The sequence below is a fragment of the Lygodium microphyllum genome, chromosome 28 (genome assembly GCF_053477565.2).
Source record: "Lygodium microphyllum isolate KBCC chromosome 28, Lygodium_microphyllum_v1.1.10, whole genome shotgun sequence".
Taxonomy (NCBI): Eukaryota; Viridiplantae; Streptophyta; class Polypodiopsida; order Schizaeales; family Lygodiaceae; genus Lygodium; species Lygodium microphyllum.
In genome coordinates this window covers 120,458,391-120,465,069 of record NC_141162.1, presented here as the reverse complement: position 1 = coordinate 120,465,069, position 6,679 = coordinate 120,458,391, and the positions used below count along the sequence as shown (strand labels likewise).

The window sequence follows — 6,679 nt, the reverse complement described above, 5'->3', positions numbered from 1 at the left end:
GTTTGTGTCTTTAACCACCTTAGATTTCCTACCATTTTGAAGTTTTAATACCTCAAAATCTAAACCCTCATATCACATGCTTCACTTAAGATTCATATTGAGAGGAGCCAAACACAAGACATCCCCTAGTGCACCTACATTGCTTTTGATCTCAACTTCGAATGATGAATGTGAACTCCAAACATCAACCAATAGACAATATCAAACAAGAACGTATCTATAGATGAAATGGTTGCAAATCATGGCATACAATGTACCAAATTCACTTTATTGCTTTTGATATCAACTTTGATTGATGGATGTGAACATGAGACATCCCTCAGTGCACCTATGTTGCTTTTGATTTTAACTTTGAATTATGAATGTGAACCTAGGATATCAACCTAGGCAATATCGGACAAGAAGGCATCTATAGCAAAATTGATTGCAAATCAAGACATCCAAGTTACCAAATTCACTTTATTACTCACTTAGCATGACAAAACCTAAGCTCTTTACCTTTGAAACCACCACTAACAACTAGTAAAATTCTTTGAACTTGTCATAATTGAGCCATTTCATTGGTTGAAACAAACCACTTTGGAAATATTCATATTGTGATAGTAATGTCCATAACCATCTTAGATAGTAATCTCTGAGTGAAATACATAAAGACAAGTAGTTTTTGGTTGGAACATTCCCTAAGTGAGCCCTTTAGTTGCTCCTTGGACCTACACTTGCCTTATATACAAAGATGGAGCACAACCTAGGCTTAAACACTATATGGAAACACTCTCTATCACCTCCTTTCAAGGCCTACTTGAAAAACTCATTGTCCAATGATTTTCCATGTTTGGGTACCATGAGAAGATGGCGTGGAAGCCATACTCCTAATTTCTACAACTTCCTTTGGGTATCTTAATACATGTGACTCTAGCGCTTGTAAAGTACATGCTTGTCTTAAGCCATAGTCCTATTCACTACAACTTAAGCTTCACTAAAGCAAAAATACAGTAGTCAAGTGCCAGCCTTTTGATATTTGAAGGCACAAAACTTGATTGGCAAGGTGGATACACATATGAAAGGGAAATATAGACTACTGCTGGGGCAGTTGGGGAGGATGACGTTGGCCAAGGAACCTTGCTTCACTTCAATTTCTGATCTGCACAACCGTTCTGTGGATCCTTTTGATAAATACTACTTTAGATTACAAGCTTTTGCAAATTCAGCAGAGACATGGAACAAACAAAGATACAAAGCAAAGCTTCTTGGCGGCTCACATGAGCAGAACTGTCTTCAAAAAGGGGCAGCCACTACTTACACTAGAGGGGAAAGGAGTTGTATTACTGTCTGAAGACAAAGGAGCTTGGAACTCGCTGAGGGGTTTTGAGAGGCAGAAAAATGGGATTTTGGGGTTTTGGGGGGGGGGGTGTGGGTGGGGATTGAGTGGTGTGGGGGTGGAGGTGGAGGTGGGGGGAGGGGGAGGGGGAGGGGGAGGGGATGTATATGGCATCCTACACCTGAGTGAAGAGGCAATCTGTGGCCTTAGACTGCATGTAATTCTGTCTCACAAGCATAAAAACGATGGAGCAGATGCAGCTACTTTCAGATCAGCCTTGAAATCTAGTCTAAACCTAAGTACTTGATGGAGTATGAAGCTAAGAAAGCTTCTGATTATGTGAAGCTTCCATACAGCATTTGTAGCTGAAAACAAATCTACTTAAGTAATTAGAGAGAGCTTTGATCACCATGAAAGCTTACTGCACATCACCATGAAAGCTTACTGCACAGAGAGTTTGTGAGTCTCGAGACACCAATCCGGTGGTTGTGGTAGCGGATTCGAGGCTATGAAGCTTCGAAGGAAGCTGCGAGGCGCTCTGAGAGGTGAGAGAGGGATTGGAGGTTGCAGGTGACGACGGTATCGACGAAGACGGAGGTGTCCTCGGCGGTGTTGCCGGGTGGGATGTCGACGACGTAGGATTCGATGACGAGAGTCCAGGGGCGGCGGCCATGGGCGCGATGGTGGGCATGGTCATCATCATCATCATCATCATCATCATCGTCATCTTCATCATCCGAATCCGAGTCTCTGATGTAGAATTCATGGAGGGAGGTGGTGGACCTGTAGTTCTTGAGGCGGTGCTCGCCGCCGAGGACGGAGAAGCTGAGGATATGGCGGTCGTCGTCGAGGAGCTCGAGGCGCTCGGTGGAGTTGCTGGCGGGGAGGCCCGACACGACGCTGACCTCGCGGACGCTGCCGGCGGTCCGGCCGTCTCCGCGCAGCATCCGGCAGCTCCGGATGAACTGCTTGTAGGACTGGGGGCGGTCGAAGCGGCGCACTACCGACCACACCACCCCGGCCGGCGCCCGGATCCGCTTCGCCATCATCGAGCAGCACTGCTGCGGCCCCGCCCCATGGCTGTGGTAGCGCCGGATCGTCTCCCGCAGGCTCTCGAACTCCCCCTCCGTCACATGCCTCGGCACAAGCTCGCGCTGACGGCAACCTTCATCTTCCCCTTCCGCTCCTGATTTCTTTCCGACAGCCGCGTGAATTAGCTCATCTGATCCCTTTGCTGCGACCACCATGATTCCTGCAGTGCTGCGGCCTGGATATATATAAACAGATCACAGGCTTGATCCCTTTGTTGCAGCTTCTATGGCTGGATACGTTATCAGATGCAATGACTCAGGGAAACTGCAGGTACAATGTATCATATCATCATCCTGTCTGGAAAAGAGAGGCTACGAGTCTTTCTGCCTGACCGGCAAAGCTGAAAATTAGTTCACGGATGCTTGATCTTGCCCTCTCGGCTTAAAGACAAAGTCGGTGAAAGTCCGCGGAGGCCACCATTGGAGCAGATCTGCGCAGAGATAGAGATGTGACATGGATAGTCTCTTGTTTTCACGAGTGGGAAAGGGGGGAAATAAAGAGAAAGAGAGAGAGTCACGAGCTTGGAAAAGCAGGACTTTGACAGCCAGGAAGAAGAAGAAGAAGAAGAAGAAGAAGAAGAAGAAGAAGAAGAAGACTGCTGCGGGATCAGCTATGGAGGCCTGTACCACTCAGGGGATTGAAGGAGCAGAAGCACAAGAGACGTAGCTGAGACCGGAGGGAGGGCGCAATCTCGATCTCGATCTCGTGAGATGGCTGTCATAGGCAACACATGTAAAGCCTTCATCAGCTGCTTCCCCACCGAAAACATATCACCTTTGCAAATTAATTAATTAATTAAAATATTTATTATATTTGACATTACAATAAATTAAATAAAAATATTGATATTTGACATTACAATATTTTATCCTGATTTGCACCATTTAGCCAAAAAGAGTTTAGCCTGCCAGCTCAGAGAGCCTTCTGCCCTTTGACACACTCTAGAACCTACTAGACCTTTGAAGAATCTCCTCCCTCTTGGCTAGACCTTGTTCCTATGTACACCTTGTCCTAACTCCAAGTTTTGCACTCTCTTCAGGTTTGATTACACATTTCTTCGCTCCCTTCCTCTCTAGAGTTAGTCCACACATGAAATGATATTGTCTTCATTGGATATCAAGGCTTACACTTACACTTGTAGTCAAAGGGCTGCCCAAACCCTTAACCACCTACTCAACCAGTGGTCCCATCACCGCATCCATCTTGGTGACTAGTTGAGTGGAGTCATAATCACTTTTTGGATTTTACAAGGTGCCTTCATCGCGACCAGTACCCATGAGAATGGAGCTCTTGACCTTGCATTTAATACACCATCTCACTACCACTTGAGATTAGCAATTGTTAGCTGGAGTTGTCGATAGGGATTTTTCGTAACAAGTGAAAAGCTTGTGAATTTAGGTGCACAAGTTCAAGTTTAGCATTACCATGGACCAATCACATCCAAATATTTATTGTTTCACTTTTTTTTAAAAAGGTGCATGAGAGCATGCTCGAGCATTGCCCACCCATGAGCTATATGTGTCCTAGTGGACTTCTTTTAGTGGGAGCAATGTAATTACTCTAATTAAGGGTCCATCTCCACTATCACAATAGCTTATGAGCAATGCTACTACAATTCGCTTCTTCAACACCATTGCCTTGTTAGTTAGGATATGAGGGCTAATAAGGTTGCCCAATATACAAGTTGCCTTATTCTTTGGCCATGAGTCACATGCCCACACAAAGTGCATTGAGTGAATTGCCCACCGTAGTCAATAGATTGCAAGTCAACCCTCTTAGAGTCTAGGTGGTGTGGGTGTCTATGCCCCAGGTTCAAGTCTTACTCATAGCTTTCCCAACACACATATGTAAAGAGGCCCAAAAGTCCAAACTAGCTGTGAAACATCTATTGCATTTTTCTTTGTGAGTGGTTGCAACATCTTTTCTTACCAAGACTAGTACATGTAGAGTGAAAATACCTAATGGCTTTCCAAGGCAATGATTGATCCATCCTTGAAAAGCAATGCAAATACTAGTGTGCTACTAAGTAGTCAAACATTGTTTCCTTAATGTAGATTGTGTTGATTAGCACATGCAACCTCTACCCAAATGAGTAAACCTCACTTCAACTCCTTGTGAAACCATAGTTTGTTGGATAACTTCCCATTGGTGTGTGGAAGGCATCATGGAAACACTAGTCCTCTACGTTACCTCTCTGTTAATATATCAAGAAAATGTTGAATGTTACACCTGACAATACAATTATACACTTTTGCAACTTGCACTTCTTCCTCCAAAGGAATTTGAGCTTTTTGTAAGTTGTGTTCATGCAAGTGGCTTATATTGTTTTATGAGAAGGATATCTTTGATGCATTCATAGGCCCAAGTGATGAATTGTTTTATGAGAAGCCTATCATTAGTGCATTCATCAAATCAAGTGGTGTGCACAAAAAATATGCACACTAGGCACAATTTTACTTGCTTGCAATAACCAAGGCATATGCTTACTTTTGCACATAAAAGAACAATTTTGGAAAACTAAAACAACCTAAAAGGAGCATGAACCTTTCCCACTAGCAACTTATCTCTCCAAGTTGACTAGCGCACACGGAACGCTAGGCCACTTCGTGGCAACTTCGTTGGGCCGAAGCGGCAAGCGAAGATGTGCATGGCAACTTTGCTCAACAATCCATTTCTCCTCTTTTCCCTCTCTGTTTCTAATTTCTTTCTTCACCCTCTCTCTCTCTCTCCCCTCCCCCCCCCCCCCCCCCCAATTCGCTAAGTCTAATTTTCTCTCTCTTTCTCTCTCTCTCTCTCTCTCTCTCTCTCTCTCTCTCTCTTTGCCTTCTATTTTAGTTTATTTTTTCTCCTCTCCTGGTTCTCTCTCTCTCTCATTTTTTTCTCTCCCTCCTTTTCTTCTCTCTCCCTTTTATTCTCTCCCCTTTCTCCTCCCTTTTCCTTCTCTCTCCCTCTCCTCTTTTTTCCTTTTTTTTATTCTTCTGTCTCTTTATTCTCTTTTTAATTTTTTTCTTTTCTCTCTGTCTGTCTCTGGCGGTCTCTTTTAAATTTTATATTTTCTCTCTCTATTATTCTCTCTTTGTGTGTTTATATTCTCTCATCTTCTTCTTCTCTCTCTCCCTCTCCTTTTTTTCTCTCCCTCCTTTTCTTCTCTCTCCCTTTTATTCTCTTCCCTTTCTCCTCTCTTTTCCTTCTCTCTCCCTCTCCTCTTTTTTCCCTTTTTTTCCTTCTCTCTCTTTATTCTCTTCTTAATTTTTTTCTTTTCTCTCTGCCTTTGTCTCTCTTGATCTCTTTTAAATTTTATCTTTTCTCTCTCTATTATTCTCTCTTTGTGTGTTTATATTCTCTTCTTCTTCTTCTTCTTCTTCTTCTTCTTCTCTCTCTATTTTTTTCTTCTCTCTCTTTCTCTATTTTTAAATTGTATCTTTCCTCTCTCTATAATTCTCTCTCCATGTTCCCTCTCTCTCTCTCTCTATCTCTCTCTTCTTCTTTCACTTCCTTTCCCCCCCTCAGTCTCTCTTAAAGTATGTAAAATTTATCTTTTTTCTATATATAATTCTCTCTCTTCTTCTCCTTTGTCTCTTCTTTTATTCTCTCTCTCTCTCTCTCTCTCTCTCTCTCTCTCTCTCTCTCTCTTCGCCCCCTTTTCTTCTCCTCCCCTTTCTCCTAATTTTTTTCTTCTCTCTCTCTCTCTCTCTCTCTCTCTCTTCCCCTTCTCTAAAAAAATATTTAAATTAAAAAAAAAACTTTTCTCTTTCCTCGTTTCCCCTATCTCTCTTCTTCTTTTTCTATTTTCCTCTTTCTTCTTATTCTTCTTCTTTTTTCTCTCTCTTCTCTCTTCTCTCTTCTCTCTTCTCTTTTTTCGTTTTTTTCTTCTCTCTCTCTCTCTTCATTCTCTCTTTAAATTTTTTTCCTTTTCTCTTTGTTTTAAATTTTATATTTGCTCTCTCTATAATTCTCTCTCTTTGTGTTCAAATTCTCTCTTCTTTTTCTTCTTCTTCTTCTTCTTTTCTCTCTCCTTTTCTTTTCTCCTTGCTTTTCTTCTCTTTGTCTCTCTCCCCCCTCTCTCCTCTCTTTTCCTTTTTTCTTTTCCTCCCTCTCCCTCTCTCACTCTCAAAATTTATATTTTCTTTCTCTATAATTCTCTTTTTCTATGTTCCCCCTCTCTCCCTATCTCTCCTCTTCTTTCTTTTTTGCTCTCTTTGTATCTTTCTTTTAGTTTCTCTCTCTCTCTCTCATTATTTTTCTTTTCTTCTCTCTTTCTCTTTCAAG

General features: G+C 42.4%; 1 pseudogene; it reads right to left on the bottom strand.

The window, feature by feature from the left end:
• Positions 1 to 388: 388 nt before the first annotated feature.
• On the bottom strand, positions 389 to 3,153 carry LOC148011921 (abscisic acid receptor PYL2 pseudogene; annotated as a pseudogene).
• Between the last annotated feature and the right edge of the window lie 3,526 nt (positions 3,154 to 6,679).